We start from the raw sequence: 24,188 nt of genomic DNA, 5'->3' as shown, positions 1-24,188 counted from the left end.
TTTTTATAGTTTGTGTTTTCTTTTACACCGCGGCGAGCAGCTCAGAGAAAGAGCTGGGACTTCCCAAGAGACTCATGATGTCCTGCATGTTGGAGCAGGGGTGGAGGACGAGGGGCTGGGAGCAGGCATTCAGTTCGCCCTTGGCGCGAAGTCTTTAAATCTGGAAACGGTGGGGATGCTGTGCAGCGAGGGGCAGATGAAGGCTTTCCCGGGGTGTAATCCTGCGTTGTTCTCTCTGGCGAAGAGGGTGATGCCAGCTGCCAGCAGCAGGACGCCTGTGGTGTCCGCAGGGGCACGTTGCACCGTCTGGTCACCGTGAACTTGACGCGGTGCCTGGGGCTCGGCAACCCGCCCTTGAATCCCTCCCCCATGAGAGACCGCAAAGGCTCTTCTCCAAGCAGAGGACAGAAAGAAACTGTTTAATTAAACTGTGTTTGTTGAGACTTAGATGCTAGGAAGAAGGTACTAACTCTGTACTTCGGGTTTTGTAGTCTCAAACTAAGGTCTCATGTGCGTTTGTTGTTCATGAGTGAGAATGAGAAAAATTTCAGTGGTTCTTACTGTTCTAATGAAGTGTAATTTTCATAGAAAAATGTAATAAAAATGGAAAAATATAACTAAGTTAATCTGGTGGTCTTATGGTCTCTCCATATCATTCGTGTCTAATCACGCATCATCTTCCCCTCCTAGAAGAAAAACAACTGAATCGTATGTAATTACAGAGTTTGGGACCGAGTTGCCCACAGCCAAGCGTGCCCGCTGTGGTGTCCGTGTCTTGCGTCCGTGGGGGACAGCGGCAGCCGATCTCAGCACTGTTGTCCCATGGGGCCGCCTCCCCCTCGCAATCTGTCAGGCTGCGCCCCCCCCCCCCCCCCCCCCGATCGAGGAGGAAATAGTAAACTCTGGAAGGATTGGCTCTTCAAGTACAAACTTGTAAAGTGGGCGTTCATGCCTTGCTGGGTTTCACGAACTTGAATCTTTTCCTTTCTCAGCCTTGCCTCTTAGCTCATTCCTTTGTACCCTTCGAGCCCACAGCTCCACTGCGGTTTTTCTCGAGAGGAAGTCAGCAATAGTAAACACTAAACCCTTAGCAGGCTGAGCGTTGCTGCACAGAATTACTGCGCATAAGGGAAGGATACCTCCTTCTGTCCTCTCTCCTCCCATTATCTGTCTTTATGTCACCGGGCTAATGTCTGCGAAGGTTCCTGTCTTACCGTACTCGGTCTCAACTGAACGTGTAGAGCCACCACGGCCTTATCCGTGTAATTTGGATAATTTCTTCCCCTGGATGCTTGACTGTGCAAGGTGAGCACACTTCCCTGGGACACGAGTCCCAGAAGGAACTCTCCCCTTAGTTTCTAACCAGCAGGTGTCTGTTGTGGAATCAGACCTTCAGCGTTTGCTGAGTACTCCCCGTGCCAGATCCCATGTCCGCCGGTCCCCAGAGAGCTCTCAGCCGCTTCCACCATTCTCTCCTCTCTAAAAAGAGTCCATCCACATCTATTTTTGTTTCTGTCCTCCAGCCACTCGCCATCAACACATTAGCCCATCTACCAGGAGGAAGGCGTGCCAATACCCTTTACTCAGGACGAATCAAAAGCAGTTTGAAACCGGGAACTTGTGAAAGGATCGTGAAATGATTTTGGAATGGAAAAGCAGGTTGGGCGCTTTCATCACAGAGCCAGGCCCATCCTGTGTCTTTGGTGTCCCGTAGTCTTGGCGGGAACCTTTTCCTACTTCCTCACAGCGTGACCTTGGACGGGTTTGCAACCTTGGACAAGTTACATAATCGCTCTGGGCCCAGTGTCTGCCTCTGATCCGCCGGGGATCCTCAAGCCTCCCCCCTTTGCAGGGTTCTCATTGGATTAAATGCACAGGCATCAAATTAATTTGCACGTCACGTCTGACAGTCGTAGTTACTGTCATTGACGTTATTTTGCATTTACCAGTGAGGATGCAGGAAGGCTTTTTTAGTGACACGCCTTTTGGTGAGTCCCTCACGTATAGTCTTCTATCCAGTCTTTTTGGATATTTTATTTCCTCTCCCTCTTCAAGCAGAACAGGCAGTTGTGGTTTTGAGCCGTGTTCCCTGCTTTTTGAAAGTACTTATGATCGAATTAAATATTCATGCAGGTAGGGCATGTCATTCGAAGGCGGCATTATCATTGTATCCTCGATAATTGTCTCGTGGCAATTTGCCTCTGCATCTATGACTTTTTCTGACGGACATCATGTTCTTTTGATGCCCCTGCTGCAGTGGGAAAAGCCCGCAGCGCATGAAAAGAAATTAACACGACAGAGCATTACCCCTCATGAAGTGTATGGGTTTCTTTCGAAACGTCTCCTGTGAGGTACAGAAAGATCAGTGGGCCTCCTTTGCGAGTGACGGAACTATTCAGCTTTCCGGTACTTCAGAAGACTTCTGGGGACCCCGAGTTACTCGATTCTTTTCCTTTAAATGATTCATGAGCAGGGGCGTCCCAATATATTCCGTATCTAGTTAGAATGACCTCTTTTCTGGGAACATTTTCCTTTTGGTTTTTGGTGTCTCTGGCCCTCCACAGAAGCCGTAAAGAGGAACAGCCTGGCTTCACCTAAGTGTGTAGCTTGGGGTATCACACTTACCCGCCCTGAGACCCGGTGCCCTCCTCTGTCTGCAGGCTTCATAGCAATTGGAAGATCAAATGAGATCTGCATCAGTACCTTAGTCTAGCTTCTAGCACAAAGTAGAAGCTGTTACCTGTATTTTTATAGGTGTCTTTGCAGCTATAAAAGGAGGTCCCAGGGCGCCTGGTGTCTCAGTTGGTAAAGCGTCCGATTCTGGCTCAGGTCATGATCTCACAGTTCGTGAGTTCAAGCCCCGCATCAGGCTCTGTGCTGACAGCTCGGAGCCTGGAGCCTGCTTTGGGTTCTGTGTCTCCCTCTCTCTCTCTGCCGCTCCTCCGCTCGCTTTCTGTATCTCTCTCAAAAATAATTAAACATTAAAAAAGAAAAGGAGGTCCAAACTCCCCCCCACCCCCGTCCCTTTTCCTCATGTCACCCCCAGCAGGACATTTGTCTTGGACAAATGGGAAGGCCCTTCCCTTTCCATTTATATCATAAAGCAACTTCTCTGCCCTACAGTCTCTGGGGGGTTGGAAGTTGACCTCAGACAACCATCCAGGCAGCCAGAACACCATCCTTAGACCGGTCACCATCTTTCTGAGATAATATCTCCTTGTAGTCAGTGACTACTTGTCTGTCTTCCTAAAGCGTTTTATTTTGGTCCAGGTACAGGGATTCGTGGATTCCCAGACAGATGCCTGGATAAGAGTCCTTTGTCCCACAGGTGAAACTAACATGTGGTATTTGAAGTCAGGGCTGCGGTGACCTTGAGAGTGGTGGCCGCACGTGTGTTTGCTTTAGCTGAATTAAGTGAGCAACTCAGGATTTCTGTGCTTTTCTGCATGCGTGCATCGTCTTGATGCAAATGTTAGTTTCTTACAAAGGTAACTTTTCCCTCTTTCTGGGTACCATAATTCACGTATGAATTGGAAGGGTGATACTTCATTTTTAGTGGAGAAAGTCTTCAATGAAATGAAATGAGGAAGCGAGTCTGAGGCTTTAAGGGTATGTGGGTGGAAGGCTACTTATCAGCTATTCGTTTGCGCACAATTGGTTTGTACAGGACCTGTACACATGTTCCGCTCAGCCTGCTGGTGGTCGCACTTAGTGAAGACGAACATTTAAACGCGTTGCCACCCTTTTACTCTATAGTCGTAATTCTCCTAGTTTGAACAGTGTTCTTTTTTGTGTGTTTATCCTTCTCCGTATCACCAATGAGCAATTATCTGCCTGACGAGAGAAGAGACAGTTTATAAAAAGTGTCTGATTTTATGACTCCAGCTGTACCATTGGGTGCGCTTGGGGTACAGACTTGCATTAGCTTTGGGGTTTACGTGCTTCCTTCTATCAGGCTTTGCCTGATGAAGTTCACTCTGTATTCTGTGACAGCCAGAAATTAGCTGGGAAGTGGGGAAGAACGAGTTGTGCTATGGACAGAGAACAAGAAGTGAGCAGTAGTTACCCTGGATTTGAGGCGGTTTTTCTTCTAAGCGGTTTAGTACGCAAAGGATGCCTTTTAATTCGCTTCTTATTTTCTCCTAGATTGGAAGGAAGACTGATGCAGAAAAATACCAACATGGTTCAGGTAAATGGATTTTTAATTTCTTTGTGTACCTTTTCTGCTTGGTTTGTATTTCCCATGTTTTCCCACCGAGAAGAACTCAAAAAACTATTTTTGTGGTCAACCTGACATAGAAGGAATGTTTTGGGTGTATAGAGGTAATAGTCAAACGCATATTTATACCATTTAGTTAATTTAGTTACACGTGTATATTTAATAATTGTATATTTACATCAAACAGCAGTAGAACCAATGTTTTTTTCCTACCTCAGAGTAACTTTCTTCCAACTCTTTCCATACACATTTGTTGTCACTGTCTCTGTCATAAGTCACATTTTTGAAGCATCCGGAACAGGCCACCGTTTATTTGTTTGCAGTGCAGTGTATTTGGAATCCCTGTGTGTGATGCTGTAATTGGAAGGTTTACTCCAAGCTGTAAGTAACTGTTTGCCCAATGTTAGGACAGTTGCTGGTTCCGTTTTTTCTGTGTCGATGAACATCGGAGGTCTCCACGATGTAACAGTTTGTAGCTTTGCTCTGTTAAATACACTTTCCTTCTTTCTTCCTTCCATCTACTCATTCATCCATTTTATTTATCTTGACGTAATTACATGCGCATTGTTTACAATTAGAATAATAATCGTAACAGCCACCCCTCTTGTTCTTAGACTGTCATTATCCTCTGCCCCTGTTCAACTCCTTTACTCCTTATTCTCTCGTTTGCCATTTCTAAACAACACACCGTACGCTTGAAGTGCCATTTAGTGATTTCTTTTAAAATTTTAGACTTCTACAGATGGATATCCCGCTGAGGATTTAGCTCTCGTGTGTAACCCTTTACCCTCGGTGCACACCTGCTCTTCCCGTCTCCGTTTTGTGGCTCCTGTCTCATTACAGTGTGTGGATAAATAAATATTTAACGTTTACTTGATTATGACTGTATTTGCCTGTGACTGAGCTTTGTGATATTTATGTTGAAACGTCTCGGGCTGTTCTGCTTCCCAGTTGGCTGTGCGTGAACAGTTTTATTTCTCTGGAAAACGTTTGACTCTTTTCTCTATCCCCCAAACTCTGAAATTTCCAACTGGGACGTAGGTCGTAGGATCTTTTGATGTCAGCGGTCCTTTCAATCCTGAGGCTCATTTCCTTCAGTTTGAACAATTTTCTTGTACTATTTCTTGGATAATTCCCTTTCTACTCTTTCTTTTTTTTTTTTTTTTTTGGATATTTGGGCCTTGTGGTTTGATTCTCTTATTTTCTTATGTTTTTCTTTTCTTTTTTCCTTTTTTTTTTCCTGAACTACTTCCTGTCTCTTTGTGTTTCTGTTCTACTTTCTGAGAGATTTTCTTAGGGTTATTGGACTTTTAATTTCTGCCAGCATGTTTGTGATTCCACACTTGATTTTTATTGGTCTCTGAATATTTTATTTTAAAAAATAGAATGCTGTTCCTGTTTTATGGGACTAGGGACGGTTTGTCTGGGGAAAAGATCTGGGGTTCTAATTACCCCCCTCTTTCTTTCTTTCTTTCTTTCTTTCTTTCTTTCTTTCTTTCCTTCCTTCCTTCCTTCCTTCCTTCCTTCCTTCCTTCTTCCTTCCTCCCTCCCTCCCTCCCTCCCTCCTTCTTGCTTGCTTGCTTGCTTAAAACAAAATTTATTTTACCTTTTAGTTCTGTAGGTGAGAAGTCTGATGGGTCTCACCGGGCCTCAGTTAAGGTGTCTACAGGCCTTCCTGGCGGCTCCAGAGGGGAATGTGCTCCTGAGCATTTTCTCGCTTCTGGAGGCCCCCTTCCAGGTGGGGGCCTCTTTACAGGAGCAGTAGCAGGTCAAATACACCTCGTACTGCATTACTCTGACCTCTTCTGCCTCCCTCTGTCACATTTTAGCACCCTTATCATTACATTGGACCCACCTAGATCATCCAGGATTATCTCCCCCCACTTTTTTTATTATGGTAAAAAACACAAAGTTTGCTATATTAACCATTTTTAAGGACATGGTACAACAGTGTTACCTACATTGACGTTGTTATGCAACAGCCCTCTAGAACTTTTTCATCTTGCAAAACTGAAACCTTGTACCCATTGGTACAGTTCCCCTTTTCTCCCTGCCCAGGCCTCAGGCAGCCACTCGTCCTCTCCCTGTTTCTAAGAGTCTGACGGCTCCAGATGCCTCATGTGGGTGGAACCTTCCAGTATTTGTCTTTGAGTGACAGGCTTATCTTACTTAGCATGATGTCCTCCATTCCTTTCCTGTTATAACCTGTGACAGGATTGCTTCATTTTTTTAAGACTGAATAATACAGCATTTTATGGCTGTCACACTTTGTCTTTATCCATTCATCTGCTGATGGACATTTAGGTTGCCTCCACCTCTTGGCTGTTGTGAATAGTGCTGTGGTGAACGTGGGTGTGCAAATACCTTTTTTAAAAAAATAATTTGTTTTTTATTAAAAATTTTTTTCCCATTTTTAATTCAACTGTAAATAGCACACAGCGTTACATTAGTTTCAGGTGTACAACGTGGTGAGTCAACATTTCTGTACGTTACTCAGTGCTCATCGCGGTAAGTGTCCTCTTACTCCCCTTTTCCTGTTTCCCCCATCCCCACCCACCTCCCCTCTGGTGACCATCAGTGTGTTCTCTGTAGTTAATGAAGAGTGTGTTTGTTCGTCTCTTTTTCTTCGTTCACTTGTTTAGTTTCTTAAATTCTACATATGAGTGAAATCGTATGGTATTTGTCTTTCTCTGACCGTTTCACTTAGCATTATACTCTCCAGCTCCATCCGTGTTGTTGCAAATGGCAAGATTGCATTCTTTTTCACGGCTAAATAATATTCCATCACACACACACACACACACACACACACACACACACACACACACCCCATATCTTCTTTATCCATTCATCCGTCAGTGGACACTCGGGCTGCTTCCATAGTTTGGCTCTTGTAAATAATGCTGCTGTAAACATAGCAGCGCATGTATCCTTTCCACCTAGTGTTTTTGTATTTGGGGGGCAGATGCCCTGTAGTGCAATTACTGGATCATACGGTAGTTGTGTTTTTAATTTTTTGAGGAACTCCCGTACTCTTTGCACGGTGGCTGCACCGGTTTGCACTCCCACCAATAGTGCACAGGGTTCCTTTCTCTGCACATCCTCGCCAACACCTGTTGTTTCTCGTGTTGTTGGTTTAGCCATTCTGACAGCCATCTGTGTGATGGTAGCTCAGGGGGTGTTCACTTTCATCTCCCTGATGCTGAGCGATGCCGAGCATCCTTTTATACTCTTGTTCACCATCTCTGTATCTTTTCGGGAGAAATGTCTGTTCAAGTTCTTGGCCTGTTTTTTTTTTGTTTGTTTTTTTAATTGGGTTATTTGTTTTGGGGGTTAACTTGTAGGAATTCTTAATATACTCTGTGTACTAACCCCATTATGGTATACATAGCTTGAAAATATTTTCTTCCTTTTCATTGGCTGCCTTTTTCCTGATTGTTTCCTTTGCCAGGCAGCGTTTTTAGGTTTCACGTTGTCCCATTTGTCTATTTTTGCTTTTGTTGCCTGCACTTTTTGGTGTCCTACACAGTTAATCATTGCCAAATCCAGTGTCCTGAAGCGTCCCCCCCGGTGCTTTCTTCTAGGAGTTTTATTGTGTCGGGTCTTACGTGTAGGCCTTGAATCCATATTCATGGTGTCCGGTAAGGGTCTAACTACTCCTGATGCAGACTTCTCCCCTGCCCCTCATTTTCACCCCTTCCCCTCTCCTGCCCAGGAACCACCGCCCTGGTTCCTGAGCCTCTCGGGGTGCGGTCAGCGGGCTTTTGTTTCCTGCCTGGGCAGTGAGCTTCCTGCTCCGCTCTGCTCAGCAGTCACATCTCTTGTCTGCTCCAATATTCTTTTCTGTTCTCGTTGTCCTTCGGGATTTTTCTCTTTTTTTCTCTCGTTACTATAATTTTAATGGGGATTTAGAGGGAAGCAGAGATAAACGGCCCTATTCCCTTGGCCATCTATCACTCCCCAAATCCAGATTGATTTTTAAAATGATATTTAAAAGACTTAAAAAATGTTATCTCATAAATGCTATTGTTAGGTTATACCTCCAAAAAAAAGAAAAAAAAAAGGTTCAATCTACTCTCCTTTGTTTCCTTTTTGTTAAAATGTCTAAGGCTAGCATTAATTGAAATAATCTTCCCAAACGTTTTTAAATTCAGAATAAACAGATTTTTGTTCATAACGTGAGGTCTCGAATGTAAGATGATACCATTTCCTGAGGTATAGTTTTCTTATGGGGCGAAAATCCTTGATTTATTCTTAGGTGTATACACCATATGTTGGTACGATCAGGAGACGATGTTCTTTAATGTAAATGTATTTTACTCGGATGCAGCCATTGAACACCTGTAAGCCGAGGTAATGGCAAGCCTAATTTTTATTTGTTTTTCTAGTTAGTTTGTGACAGCACCTTTCTTTGTGACCGTATGCATGTTCCTCGACTTACAGGGGGGGTTGCATCACGATAAACCCATTGTAAGTTGAAAATATCGTTAAGTCGAAAATGCATTTGATATGCCTAACATACTGAACATAGCTTCGTCCAGCCCGCCTTGAATGTGCTTATTTAAAACACTCGTGTGTGCCTACAACTGGGAAGAATCCTCTAGCACAAAGCCTATTTTATAAGAACGTGTTGAATAACTCGTGTAAGTTATTCAGTGTCGAACTGAAAATGAACAGCAGAAGGGTTGTGTGGGTACAGAATGGTTGTAAGTTCCCCTCGCAGCTCGTGGCTGCCTGGGCGCCGAGGCTCGATGCCACCTTGGCACCCGAGAGAGCATTCTAAGAGCACATCACTAGACCAGGCAGAGGGCAGAATTCAAAGTATGGTTTCTACTGAACGTGTATTGCTTTGGCACCACGGTAAAGTGAAAAACCCCGGAACTTAAGCCATCATAACCCAGCAGCCATCCACATTTGGTTATTTACAGGTGTAGCACTATTTCTTACTATTTCGTGACGGGATAAAGAGAGGTTAGACTGGGCACCGCCTGCTGTCAGTAGGTTCTCAGGGCTGTTAAGAGTGGTTTCTTTTGTTCCAGCAACTGTTTGCTCACATAGTTAATTCTGTTGAGAAGTTCAAGATTTCAGCTACCCTGCTTGCTGCATGGTCCTAGGATTTTTATCCTCGGGTCCAGGGATGGGCTTCAAAAAGTTTAAGGTCTTCTTGAAAATTTGACTGGTATTAGGATAGGCTTCGCTTTCATTAGCTGGTCAGTGATGCAGGGCTCATGTGATCCTGCAAAGGGTTGAGGACCGACTTTTAATAGATTGTGTTAGAAAAAAAATAGAATGCTACTGATTAAATTAAATACGATTACAATAAGATGATGTGTTGCTAACTGCCATTGGATTGCACATCCTTTCACCGGGAAGTGCAAATGGCTGTAAATGAGGGACCGAATGAAGAATGCTCTTTGTCCTTTGTCAGATGCAAAACATCTCCAGCTTCCTGGTTATGCAAAAGCCCCACTACACACGTGTAACCAGAAGAGGGGGCATTTATGAGAGTCATGTTTTGGCCTCAGAGCAATGAGCCCCCTTTTAAATTTTTTTTTTCAACGTTTATTTATTTTTGGGACTGAGAGAGACAGAGCATGAACGGGGGAGGGGCAGAGAGAGAGGGAGACACAGAATCGGAAACAGGCTCCAGGCTCTGAGCCATCGGCCCAGAGCCTGACGCGGGGCTCGAACTCCCGGACCGCGAGACCGTGGCCTGGCTGAAGTCGGACGCTTAACCGACTGCGCCACCCAGGCGCCCCAATGAGCCCCCTTTTAATCTACCTGTAGAGGGTAACTTAGTAGTTACCCTTTGTTTTCATCCCGAAGCTGCTGCAGTTAATTTGTGAAAATCAGTTATTTGTTGACAATTAAAGAATGTAGATAAATATATAAAAGGAGAGATGCGTGTATGACATAAAGAGTTGCAGAGTTTAGTTTTCAATTAAGAAAAGATGGTGGGGGGGGGAGTGTGGCGCCTGAGTGGCTCAGTTGGTTAAGCGTCTGACTCTTGATTTCGGCTCGGGTCATGATCTCATGGTTTGTGAGTTCGAGCCCCACATCAGGCTCTGCACTGACAGCACAGAGCCTGCTTGGGATCCACTCTCTCCCTCTCTCTCTGCCCCTCTCCCCCAAATAAATAAATAAACTAAAAAAACCAAAAGATGGGATTTAATATAATATATATTCATGGCACGCACAAAAAAGCTTTAAAAAAAGAGAAAGAAGAGGGTAGGAGTTTAGGGAAGGTCAGTTGTGAATTTTTTGTTTCCGATCTAATACTTTAATGTTTTTACTGACAGTGACGTAAACTGGATTTGTAAGGTGTCTTTCAGCTTGAGAGTCTTATGGTTCCATTTTCAAAGTGGTTAAGCTTAAGTTGCTCCTTGATTCTAGGTACATCACTGAGATTTTGGGGGTTGCACGAAAGCGTCTGGTTGGGCGAGTTCTGAAAGAAGAGACGAGGCCCTGCCCGAGGAAGCCTACCCAAGAGTAACTGCAAAGGAGCCTGTCAGTAGCTGCAGAACAGCAGCAGTTGGAGGTACGTCAGAGCCAGAGTTGGGGTCCGGCCTGCTCTGCTTGGTCTCTGGAAGGGAGGCTGTTCTTAGGGCAGGGCCTCACTCACCTTCTGGCCTCAAATGCAACTTGACTGAGTAGGGGGATGTTGCTCTGATCTCCTCCTTGAGCAGCTCTGACTGGGGCCCTTCCTGTTGCCCGAAGGACAAGAAAGACCATAAAGGCACCATGCAACTCCGGGCAGATGGAAGTGATAACACATTTCTGGCCAGAGACCTCCCTGCCTTTTATTGTGGGAACGCGGAAGCCAGTTTCAAAGCTCAGTGTCCTTTGGACCAGCTCTTCCTTACTGGCTTTACTCTTACCCTGAAGGACTTCAAGGCTGTATCTGATTGGGTAGTGGCTGCATCAAGTTGACTGATGCCCTGTTGGTCATGAACTTTGACCTGCTTTGACACCCTCCTCCCCCACAGTTATGTTGTGAAGTGGTTCCCTTATTTCCTTGCTTGTTGCCTTTAATTCTTATCTCTTCAGTAATGTTTATAGTCAAGGTCAGGGTCACCCATTATTTCATATCCTGTGACCTTCAGTGGCTGTATGGCTTTTGACGCACTCGCTCTTTTATTGTGGAATAGCCCAAGTCACGTCATGTGTCACTTTGATCCTTCAGGGATCTTTGTTTTTGTTTTCATTTTCAGTAGTGGAAATATTGTGTTTTTATTTTGGGTACTGTCAGCGCAAAGCCCACCGTGGGGCTCGATCTCACAAACTGTGAGACGGTGACCTGAGCCAAGATCGAGAGGCGAATGCTCAGCTGGCTGAGCCACCCCAGCAACCCTTGGTTTTCTTTTAATCTACCAACGTAGAACACAGTAGAGGTGCCTGGGCCAGGTATTTTACATCTTTGGTCCTCACACTGTCCTGGGAATATTAAACAAGTCCCATTTTCCAGATGAGGATATGGAGGTTCCAAGTGGTTCAGTAACTGGCCGGCTGTTTCCCACCGCATACCTGGCAGAAACCGCATTTAGCAGTAGGTCTGTCTGTCTGTCTGTCTGCTACTCCACGACGCGGAGACAGTGTACCATGCCATCCCCCTCCTTGAGGCAGGATTTGACAAATAGCCTGATGCTTGTGGAAATCGTCCGCTCTCCTTTGTCCACCATCGTTTGCCACTTGTTCCCAACGCATGGCACGCTTACTTGGTTTATAGTTATGTTTGCGACATGTAAGGAGCAGAGTGAGGTTTAACGTTTTTCAACGGTTACTGTTTCATAATTTTATTGAGGATGTATTCCTGGTATGAGACATTATTAAACATGTCCCTTTCGAAACATAGGCTCTCACGCCTTCACAGGTCAGTTCAGAGTTGGGCTTCTGAAATATTTTTAATTTGATTAGTAGGTGCTGTATAGACCCATAAATGTTTTATTTTATTTTATTTTTTTTATTTATTTTGAGAGAGAGTGCGTGCACGTGAGCGGGGAAGGGGCAGAGAGAGAGAGAATCCCAGGCGGGCTCCACACTGTGTTGGAACCCGACGCAGGGCTTGAACCCATGAACCGTGAGACCGTGACCTGAGCTGACACTTCACCGACTGAGCCACCCATGCGCCCCCGACCCATACTTAAAATCTTCACTAAAAGCCTGGGAGGTGGCTGGGAGGTGGGTGTGGTCTACCTTCTTTGAGAGGCGAACCAGCCCAGGCAGTGACCTTGTGAAACCTACCCGCCCCTCCCATCAGAGACTGGTGGAGCCCTTACTCCCAACTCCATACAGGTCTGATTTCACAGACTGTGATTTTGACAATTACCCATCCTGGCTGATTACACACAACGGTGACGTTTAGACTGTGGATGCGTCTAGGAACTTCTTTATGCTTTGCATCAAAGGCAGTCTTCTAACAAACAGTTAAATAAGCCTCATCGCCACAGTGGGGAAGCCTTCGAGATGGGGCTGGTGCGTCCCTGGTGAGACTGGGTCATGTGGTTTTCCGGGACCGCCTGGCCCTCGAGAATTGGGCGCATGTGTCACACGTGCTCTGGCCGCACGTGTTTCCCACAGGCCTTCTGTGCTGCGGTGGCAACCGGTTCCTCTCCCCTGCGCAGCTGCGTCTGAAGTACTTGGGCCACACAAGCACACAGGTAAGGGCCACGTTTTATAGGAATCTCAAAACCTACAAAATATGCACACCTCGAAATTTCAGGTATGCGGTGTCTGTGTAACTATAAGTGAAATTCCTTTTTGTTTCTAAATGTATTTTTCCCCTGGTACTACATCGATAAGCTCAAATAACAAAATACAAACCACCACGCAGAGGTAGACACCAAGAGATAATATTTCGATCCTTCCAGATTTTAGTCCTAGGAGTGAGTAGATTTATTAAAAAGAACAGAATTAGAACGATACTGTTCTGGATCCATTTTTATTTATGGCTTCAGTGTTTTCCCCATGGTTTAAAATTTTCTTTTGCAACATGCTTAAAAGGGGCTGAAAAGTGTTCTGTGTGGGTAATACCAGAAGTGATCCCATCCTGTTACTTGATAGACCTAATCCTTTTTCAGTTCAGTTAGTACCTCTCCAAATCAGGCCACGGTGATGGGAGAGTATTAAAATAAACATAATTGCCAAAAGCTTTCCTGCGTCCTGTAAAATAACTAATGATGGTTAAGTCTAGGGGATGAGGGGTGCCTGCGTGGCTCAGTCGGTTGAGCGTCCAGCTTCAGCTGAGGGTCATGATCTCGCAGTTCGTGGGTTCAAGCCCCACATCGGGCTCTGTGCTGACAGCTCCGAGCCTGGGGCCTGCTTCGGATTCCGTGTCTTCCTCTTTCTCTCTGTCCCGCCCCTCTCTCAAGCTCTGTCTCTCTTTTCTCTCAAAAATAAATAAACATAAAAAAAAAAAAAAAAAAGGACTCGGGGATGAGAAGACCCAGATGACATCTGCTGCCACATTGTGCAATGAACACAACTTGTAGATTTCCCAGTACAAATGCCATGCATGAAGGGAACACTGGGAATTCTCTTCTGACCCGGATGCTTTGCAGCCTCCTTTTTTCGTGCACTGAGGTGACCCACCTTTGACAAGTAACTGGTTTTTCCGTACTTACACGCAACTGTTCAACTTCTGATTTGCAGATGTCTCGCCCTACCAGTTGCTTACTTTATTTGATGCTTCGTGCACTAATTGAGCACGTCCCCCCTCTGTTTTTGGCTCTTTCACATAGGTTACACCCTAGGGCAGACAGCTGCACTGACCTGAGGAAGCCGTAGGCATCCTCAGTGATGCTGCTTTTCCAGTTTCCTGGAGAGACATTCACAGTGCGGTCCTGGCATGGCTTGTGAACCGGAGTTCTGTGTTCTGTGGGGAACGGGAGTCCTCCAGCTGGGATGGGTGACCGTGTAATGGAAGTACTCTGCCGGGAACAGGCTTCTGGGAAGCGGGGACCATAATGTACTGTCCCTTGTGGTTCTCGTATAGACATCGTTCCGAGATTATCACCATCGCCATCATCGTCTCAACCAGGCCAGTGCTTTCCAGACATGGTTCCTTACTGCCCTTGGGATTCCAGTGTGCCTGGGGGCGGGGGTAGGGCTGCGGGAGGACAGGGCCTTCGACCTCCTGATTGTCCCATCAACCAACAGCTCGGCTTCCGTATGTTTCGTACCTGAACCTCCACAAGGTGTTGTTTAGAGAAAGGATTCTGCTGCTCAAGGAAGTAAAGACTGAGGGTCACTGTGGCCTATAGAACTTATGAGAGGTTGGAAAATAGAAGGAAAATCGATGTTCACATAGTGAATCGATGTTCACGTTTCTCTTGTAGTGACACTGTGCTTCTTGGGTTTGGTACTTAACATAATCCCTCCAGTGGGAATTCCCATAGACCGAGCTAGTGGTTTCTGTAGACGTGTCTCAGAGGAAGTTCTAAGGTCAGCAGAGATGAAGGGGTAGTAGTCTTAACAAGCACTGGCAGTAGAATGAATCTTTAGCGATGGGTTCAGCAGATCGTGGTAATTGTAACTTCTTAGGGGCGTAGGAGACTGCTTTCTCTGGGAGGGTCGATGTGAATAGTAGGAAGATGTCCTTGCCGTCAGTGATGTGGTGCATGACATCGAGGCTGACAGTTTGTGAAATCTTCATGACTCTTTCCAGATTCTTTTAAAACATTTGGGTGGGCTGTCCTAAATTGAAGATTGGTATCGATGAGTCCCAGAACTGGCCACTCCTGAATCAGTAACTTTAGCTGCGTTTGGGCCACAGCTCACTTGACTAAGTCAGGAACTTCCCTAAAGACTTTCGTAACCAGGGGAGAATGAGGACCTAAGGAATCTACGGTGTCTAATTCACAGTTGGCGCTCAGAATCCTTAGCCAATGGTTAAAAATATTAACTGATTACAGGATGGTTGAGGCAGGAATGTCCATATGTGAAGATCTTCACCTGAATACGTATTTGGTTATTCAAATGATGAGATTAGTTTTGTGAAAACTGGAGAGAAAATTCTTGCTTATCTCTATCAAAAAAGGGGTAAGTTATGCCCAATTTGCAAATGTAACAGGTGCATTAGAGTCAAATAGGGTCTGAGCTATCTACATACTTACTACCACAGCTCCTGGCCTATTTCCTGCCATGATGTAGGGCTTTATTTTCTGTGTACTGTACAAGCCACTGCATGTGAATGAGTGGTACCCCCGGACTTGTGCAGAACTACAGCCCTGCATATATCCATCCATCCACCCACCCATCATCCATCCATCCATCCACCGACCCACCCACCCACCATAGCCATCCATCCATCCACCTACCCATCATCCATCCATCCATCCATCCATCCATCCATCTATCCATCTATCCATCCATCTATCCACCCATCCACCTACCCACCATAGCCATCCATTATCTTCCCACCCACCCACCCTCCATCCATCCATCCATCCATCCATCCATCCATCCACCCATCCACCTACCCACCATAGCCGTCCATCCATCCACCTACCCATCATCCATCCATCCATCCATCCATCCATCCATCCATCCATCTATCCACCCACCCACCTACCCACCACAGCCATCCATCCATCTACCCACCCACTCACCCTCCACCTATCCATCCATCTATCCATCCATCCATCCATCCATCCATCCATCCAATAGCTGTTAAGCATCTCTGCTTTGTATCACACACTTCCGGGTACAAGCCTACAGTGGTGAGTAGTGCAAACAAGATCCCTTTTCTCGTGGAGTGTATAATCTAGTGGGAGCGGGTCAGGGTGATTCAGGGAGACAAGTGATACAGAGATAGATAAACAAGACTATTTCTGACACGGATAAGTGCTGTGAGGAAAATAAAATAGGGTAACAGAATTTTGGTGTAGGATAGACTGTTGTGAATTGGATCTAAAATGTGCGACTTGTGTCTTGTTGGCTATTTACTTCTTGTACTACCCGTATTTTTATATTCACCGACTGTCTTCAGTAATCCTGAGAGGACATGAGATCCCTCTGTGTTTTTTTGTGGGAACTAAGCTGTTTCTCAAGGGGCCAGCATTCAGTGGTGGAAACTGAGGTAACTTGGTTGTTAAAGTAGTTTGTGGAACTAGAACTAAAATGCTTAGTTGCTGACCCATAACATATAAAAAGAAATTTCAGATCCACCCCGGGAAGAAGTGTAATCTACTGCTCACAAGGGGGAAGATAGAGAGTTGGACTGATTCTCTCTTTAAGCGGCTTCTTGCTGCGCGTGTTCAATGGGTCACTGAATCTCACTGATTTGTTTCTTTTGCAGTGTCCCTCTCCTTGCCTGCCTTATTTTGTCTCTTTTCATCAGCTTGTCCCCTCTCTGGTAAGGTCCTTGTTCCTGTAGGCTGGTCTTCTTAAATGGCCTTCCCCTGGGTGTCTCTGCCTCTGGTCCAGCTGACAGTTTAGTTTTTCTGATGCTGCATTCATAATTCTGTTCCTGTCTTTAGAGCCTTTAGGGATGACTGTCCCCTTGTTTTGTGATAAAAGCCAGACTCACCGGCTTGGCATTGGAGGCCCTCAATGATCTGGCTCCAGTCCATCTTTCCAGCCTCATTCCTGCTCTTGCCTAATGCAGACCTTTGGTTCCACCCAGATGTTCTGCCCCCTTTGTGCCTTCGCTCAAGCTGCTCTGTGAGACTCATTCCTTTCATTTTGTGCCTGCTTGACTCCCATGTGCTGTTCTACATCCAATTCAAATAGATCAGCTCTCTCTCTTTCGGGCCACTTTAAAGATTCTGTTTTGTCTTTGGTAGTCCTGGTTTGCTTACGTCCAAGTGGGGAGTTCTCTTTCCTTTCCTTTTCCTGATTATGATTTTTTAGATTTTTCTGAATCTGAAGATTGAAGTTAGGAGAATTTTACCATTATTTATCAGAATAATGCCTCCTCCTCATTTTTTCCAAGAAATTCCACGAGACACATTACACAATCTCACTTCCTGGTCTGTGTCCCTTTTTTGTATTCTTGTTATCTTTGTCCTTGTGTGTCCATTTCTGGACTGTTTCTTGGCATTTTTGTCTTTTGGTTCACCAATTTTTTTTCCCAGTTTATTTTTAATCTGTTCAGATCGTTCTTTGTAAGAAAGGGATTTTTATACTTTCAAATTTTATTTTATTTTAGTTTTTTTAGTTTTTTTTCTATCTCACTGCTTTATCTCCAGAGCCTAGAGAAAGGTGCAACGTCTAGTAACATAGGTGCTCAGTAAATATATGTGTGTTTTTTTTTTTTTTATTTTTAACTGTTATTTTTGGTCCTCTCGTAAGTTAACTTGGTAATATTTTTTTATTAAAAAGTTTTTTTTACTGTTTATTTTTTGAGAGAGAGAGAGCAAGAAAGACAGAGCATGAGTAGGGAAGAGGGGGGCAGAGAGAGAGGGAGACACAGAATCCGAAGCAGGCTCCAGGCTCTGAGCTGTCAGCACAGAGCCTGATGCGGGGCTTGAAGTCATGAACCATAAGATCATGACCTGAGCCGAAGTCGGATGCTTAACCGACTGAGTCACCCAGGTGCCCCCAACTTGGTAATATTTTTTAAATAAAATTATACTCTTTTTCAAACTTCTCTTATTTATTGAGATATATTAAATATGTTTATTTTATGTCGGCTTCCAGTATTTGAATTTCCAGTATATGAAGTCTTTTCATATGGGATTCATTCGCCTGTGTCCATTGGCACTCACTCATGGTGACTTACTTCCTTGTGTGCTTGTGCCCTATTGACTGTGAGCTCATGTTCATTGGAAGTTTTATCTGTGCAAGTTCTTTAAGACCTAGATCCAAGTATTTATACTTGTTTCTGCCGGGTACCCGTAGACATGTCAATTACATTCCCTGCTCGACGTTTTTTGAATTTGGAACTCAAAACAACAGAGTACTACTTGTTGGTCATGAATTCTCAAGTGGGATTTTCCACCTCACCTCACCCCTGTCCCCAAATGTACTCGCTTTAAAAACAAGTCACCCGTGGGACTCCTGGTGGCTCAGTCGGTTAAGCATCTGACTTCAGCTCAGGTCATGATGTTGCGGTTCACGGGTTCGAGCCCCACATCGGGCTCTGTGCTAACAGCTCGGAGCCTGGAGCCTGCTTAGGATTCTGTGTCTCCCTCTCTCCCTGCCCCTCCCCTGCTCATACTCTGTCTCTTTCTCTCTCTCAAAAATAAATAGACGTAAAAAGAATTAAAAAAAAAAAAAAAAGAAGTGACCTGTATCCTGAGGGCATAGTTCTGTGAGGCCCAGTGCGATGCAGGAATCTGTTCAACTCCCCCTGAGCTGTCCTGGGGTCTGTCTCCTCCCCTGTTCCATGTAGTGATTAGAATGGAGGGTCAGGGTGACCGAGGTTCTTGTCTTGGTACTTTCCCATTTCCCAGATTCCCCACTTTTACTATCTCTTACTTGACTGTCATCTCACCGGTGCATTTAAAAAGATGTTGTATTGTCTTCTTCTTCTTTAGTTATTTTTGTCTCGGTGAGGGGGGTAGTTTAAGGTATCTGTTGTGTCATTCTGCGGAAAGGAAAGATCTGTTTTTGTTGCTTTGGTTTTAGTAAGTGCCTTTAATAGATAAAGTGGAAAGACATTTAGGGCAGAGCTCAAAGAATTATTAAAAATGGAGGTAATCCCAGTTTCTCCTTTAGAGGGTCTGCCATACACTGTTGGATTAGGTCAGCAGTGAGGTGGAAAGTAATACCTTGTAATATGCTTCTGAGTTCCATAGACCTTGATGTCTGTGAGACATTACTTATTGAAATGAAGATTCATTTTTGTTCATTGAGTTGGTTAATTGTCTAATGTTTTACTATGTAATATAATTTTACCTTTTTAAAAAAAGTTTATTTATTTTGAGAGAGAAAGAGAGCGAGTGAGGGAGGGGCAGAGAGAGAGAGAGGGAGAGAGAGAATCCCAAGCAGACTTCTCTGCAGTGTCAGCACAGAGCCTGACGCAGGGCTCAAAACTTGCGAACCTGAGCCGAAACCAAGACTTGGACGCTTAACCAACTAAGCCACCCAGGCCCCCCTAATTTTACTTTTCTGAGTGAGCTGTGATTCCTGAGTAAGTCCTCCAATAGAGGGGGGCGTTATTTGTTATATTTTTGTTATGTGCTGTCTGCCAAGGGTCCACATGCTGGCGTCCTGAGAGCCTCTGACGTACCTTGGTCTGTTTACTCAGTGTTAACACTTCATTCGATTCTAATTCAGAATATTATTCGTAAGTGAAAATAGTTGGAAGTAGTAGACTGTGCCGGTGATATGAACAAGAAACCAGTCAAGAAGAAATTGTGAATGTTACAGTTTTTTTTTTTTAATGTTCATTTATTATTGAGAGGCAGAGAGACACAGAGCATGAGCAGGGGAGGGGCCGAGAGATGGAGAGACACAGAATCTGAATCGGGCTCCAGGCTCCGAGCTGTCAGCACAGAGCCCGACGCGGAGCTCGAACTCACAAACTGCGAGATCGTGACGTGAGCCGAAGTTGGCCGCTCCACCGACTGAGCCAGCCAGGCGCCCCAAATGTTATGGTTTTATATGCACAGTATGTAGACCTGCAGAGTCAGTTTTATGATTTGAAAATCCAGTCGGCTCTCTACTCTGGGAGTTCCCCGAAACAGAGGTGTGGCAGCAAGAAGCTTCGCCATCTGATAGAGAAATGTAACATGTGCTCCCGACCCTGCGTGGACCACACACTCTGTTGTGAACTGTCATTTTCTCTTTTTGAGAATCCCATCTTAGATTAGTTTTGCTGAAAGGGACCTGCTCTCTGGGTTACTGACCTCCCGTGTGTGGCCTCGGTCTGCCTTGCCCACGTTCGATAACAGTGTCCCGGAATCACCAATGTATCTGGCATGACTTAAGCCAATGAATAATTTTTTACACGTGTGTTATGGTGCTAAGCAAATGTTGAGTGGAATAAAAGTTGATTTAAATTGGTAGAAAGCTCAAGTGCTGATGACAGAGCAGGGATAACAGTTGCCCGGTACAGCTCTGTATTTTGAAATCTTGAAAATTAGTCGTGTGCTTTAAATATTTGCCACGAAAAGAAGCAGAAATGTGATATGGTGAGCCTGCCAGCTGCATTAATAGCCTGTTTGGTCAGCCGTAGACTTTGATGTAAGACCATATGATGGTTATACGTGTTAAAATTGTTATTTCAAGGGCTTAGAGGAAGGAATTAATCTTTGTTACGGGTTTGTTTGTTTTTTTGAGTAACTGATTAGGAATTTTAATTTTATAAAACATGTTCACATAACGGATCTTCACATTGAGTCACAAAGAAATGGCTGTTTGTTTGTAAAATACTGTCGTGTTTACTCTGAATCGGCATTGGTGGAAATAGTTTCGAAGGTGGAAAATGGTTTGCGACCCACGTCATAAATATTTTTAGGCTGTTAAATTATTTAAACAAAGCATTCACTATTTATTTTTTGCTCAAAATTTGATTGCACAGACTTTTCTCAGAGTTTTCCTGTCCTTCTCTGTTGTATTTTTCATGCAGTGAATGCATTTCTGAAAATTGTATCCATGATACTTTAATTGTTTATGTTTTATTGTTTCTATTTATTATTTATTTAGCAGAGGAGAGAGACAGAGAAGGGGAGAGAAAGAGAAAGGGAGAGAGAGAAAGAGAAAGATCTCCAGCAGGCTCCACGCTCCGCACGGAGCCCAACATGGGGCTCGATCCCATGACCCTGGGATCACGATCTGGAGCTGCAGTCGAGAGTGGGACGCTCAACTGACTGAGCCACCGAGGCGCCCCTTAATGATATTTTTTGTACAATAAATTAATTTAGGTTGACAAGGAAAGTTCATAAATTTAAAGGGACTTCTTAAGAAATCCTTTAGTAAAATGAAGAAAGCTTTTTTGATATGGAGAAGTCTTTTCTCTTTTTATGCAGGGGTTTTTAATCTTGGACCATTCCTTTGATAATTTATTTATATCACCTGCAGAGATGTGTTGGCTGTCTTTGTTTTGACTGTATATATTTATTTCTCCCTGTATTGATTTAGGAACGAAACCATAGTGGAAGCAAAAATTACATAAGCAATAGCTCATTTGCAGAATCTTTTTCTTCTAAAATGTTTGGTGGAAAAGTGTTTAATTATTAATGCATTCACTTACAAACTCCCACACCGCCAGAAAAGCCACCTTTAAGAAAAATATTTGAAGGCATGATTATTGTCCTGACATTATCACATTCCATTGTTTTTCTCTTCTGTCAAAATGAGTGAATCGAAATGAAATAAAACTGAGTGATCTTTCTCAGCGATGGGGCCCAGTGGTTGGGGGTGAGTAGCTGGGGGTAAGGAACACGTAACGAACACCCACTCGCAATCCAGGGTCTGTTTCCAAACTCTGTCCTGTCATAAACTTAGTTTCCTGTGAAGAGTGTGTGAAGTTCTTAGCCTTGTCGGGTAGGATAACCCAGAACAGTCTCACCGCACGGATTTATAGCTGTTATTTCCGCTTTACTCCTTAGCTCCTTAATCAGCTGTCCTGTGTCGTCTCTGACGTTGTTTGCTTTATATAAAAAGTACTCTGTGAACAGTTTCGGATAGTCTCTTCTCTAAACATAGTATCATCTGCAGGGTGCCTTTTTTTTTTTTTTTTTTTAATGTTTATTTATTTCTGAGAGGGAGAGAGAGAGGGAGACACAGAATCTGAAGCAGACCCCAGGCTCGGAGCTGTTAGCACAGAGCCCGACGTGGGGCTCAAACTCACAAACTGTGAGATCATGACTGAGCTGAGGTTGGATGCTTAACTGACTGAGCCACCCAGGCACCTCCCGTGCCTTTGTATCCTAAGTCCTAGATCACTAATAAAAACCCTGGGACTTTGTAGGGATTTTCAAGAGCTTCCTTCATTCACCAAAGTGTTGGTGTCACCCTTACCTTCTAGGCCCTCCTTTAGATACTTCCCCAAACCTCAACCTTGGAGCTTACGGCCTGATGGAGGAGAGACTTCGGATGAACTAGATACACGAGTTAAGTGCATGTGTGCTAGGTGATCAGAGTTCCGGCCAAACTATAGCTGAGAGCGGGGGTGGGAGTGTCAGCGTGAGTGTGTGTGCACGTGTGTGCACGTGAGCTCGCCCAGGGGTGAGTGTCGGGAGGGCAGGGCAGGCTTCAGTGAGAAGGGCACGGAGGAGGAGGGAACGAGTCTGCTGTGTCGGGGCAAGAAGACGGACACCCACATGCTCCCCTTATCCCAGATCCAGGAAACCAGGCTCAGCCTGGTGTCAGGAGACAGCACCTAGGCACAGATCGCTGTTCAAACCGGGATTTGTCACAGCCCCCGCCCGCCCTGTCCACCACCCGGCTGACTTCAAAGGCAACTTTTTGTTCATCTTAAGAACCTTCCCGGCTCCTAGCAAAGTGTGTTCTCCATCACCAGCACTGAGGATTGAACCGTGTCTGCTCTCGAGCAAAAGTCACGAGGAAGGGGCGAGGTAGATTCGTTTTCTCTGCTCAGCTCGCAGAGCCCCACGTTTATAGCCTCCTTCCGCGAGGCTCTGAAGAAGGTTGAGAAATAACTTCTGGGAACTACCATTTCTGCTTTTCCTTTTCTCTATTTAAAGGCTGTTAAAAATTACTTTGCTTTAAAAGTATTTTCGTTCTTATTTTATTTGGGACGTTTCAGAAGAGTGCAGTTGTAGTTGTGTAAAAATTGACAGAAGTTGTAGCTTACAGGGAGAGCAGCGTCAGAGATGGTGACAGTGACAGGGACTCCATCCCCTGGAGATGTTGCCTCCTTTCTTGTGTATGAGGAGCCGGGAAGAGGCAGGTTGCTGGGATCGTCGGGTCCAGTGTCACGTTTAAGTCAGAACTGGTAGCGGGTTAAAGGAAGGCACCCCATGGGCTTGGTGAGGGATTGCCTGGTCCCGAGCACCTCTTCCCCACGCCTGTCACAGCCCCGGGGGAGGGACAGCGAGTGACTGGCCCCTGTGGACGTCCTGCACGGTCCAGCAGGGTTTTTGAGGTGCTGTCATGATAGGGGTCCCTACGTGCTGCTCTTCTTTCTTGCTCGAAATGAAGGAAAAATCTCCTTTCTCTTTTTGGAGAACATACTTGTCAGCCAACGTGCTGTGTATTGTTTCGTGACTTTGGTTTTAACGACTCTTAAGTGTCCCCGGCACTCGTTCTCAGAATCCTGACCAGAATGATTCGCTCTGGGGTTTTCCAGTCAGGCTCAGTGAATTTCAGCGGCAGGCAGAGCCTAGCTTGGTGTAACTGCTAACATCACGGTGTTGTTCCCTCTTGGAGCCAGTTTGTGCCAATGACAGTTAGTGTGTTAGCTGAGGCTTTGGAACGCAGACTGAGTAGACCAATCGCTTTCCTTTGTGCTGGCCATGCGTTCTTTTCTACTTAAGACTTAAGTATGTGAGGGGTTAGGATGGGACTGAACTGGTTCCAGAGCCATTGCAGGGGCGGGGGGCGGGGGGGGGGGGGAGGAACGCTCGTGGCCCGAAGATGTTGGCGCATTTCCAGGGAATTGTGAGCGCTGCTCTTGGGAAGACGTAAAGGTTGATGGTCTGGTGCCCTGGCTCCAGAGGGGCTCAGTCCACCAGGTGCTGTCTCCTTGCACTGGTAGCCTTTGTCACGGTGCTGCTTCCCCAGATTTATGGTTTCTCCTTCCAAGGGCTGGTTTGCATGTGGCCCTCCTGGCCTCTGCCTCGTCAATTGCGCCCTTGGTTTCTGATGCTGCCTGGGCCGGCGTCTCTGTTCATCTGCTCTAATGACCGGCCTGCGTGCCTCCTACAGAGGCCCCGATCCGGGTCCTGGGCTATGGCCCTGAGCCAGACAGCGTCCGTCCTCTCATTGCATCCGGAGGGGGAGAAGAGTCACATGTGCCACGTACTGGTGAGTTTTGGGAGGGAAAAGAAAGCAGGGCAAGCGCGTGGAGGGACGGTCAGGATGGCATCTTTGATGCGGGGGTGTCAGTGCTCGCTGGGGG

General features: G+C 45.3%; 1 protein-coding gene across 8 annotated transcripts in view; it reads left to right on the top strand.

Moving 5' to 3' along the window:
* The window catches only part of SGMS1 (sphingomyelin synthase 1), a 289,080-nt gene that overhangs the window by 132,005 nt on the left and 132,887 nt on the right, over positions 1-24,188 (top strand). For 5 of the 8 annotated variants that reach the window (XM_047824526.1, XM_047824527.1, XM_047824524.1 and 2 more), the window contains 2 exons: positions 4,147-4,189; positions 10,613-10,757. The exons of 1 other annotated variant lie outside the window; for it this stretch is intronic. The gene's annotated coding sequence lies outside the window, so the exon portion shown is untranslated. The remainder of the gene's footprint in view (positions 1-4,146; positions 4,190-10,612; positions 10,758-24,188) is intronic. 2 more of the 8 variants (XM_047824533.1, XM_047824530.1) reach the window with 1 other exon arrangement.

This window comes from Prionailurus viverrinus, chromosome D2 (genome assembly GCF_022837055.1).
Source record: "Prionailurus viverrinus isolate Anna chromosome D2, UM_Priviv_1.0, whole genome shotgun sequence".
Classification (NCBI taxonomy): domain Eukaryota; kingdom Metazoa; phylum Chordata; class Mammalia; order Carnivora; family Felidae; genus Prionailurus; species Prionailurus viverrinus.
This window is presented reverse-complemented; position numbering and strand designations above follow the sequence as displayed.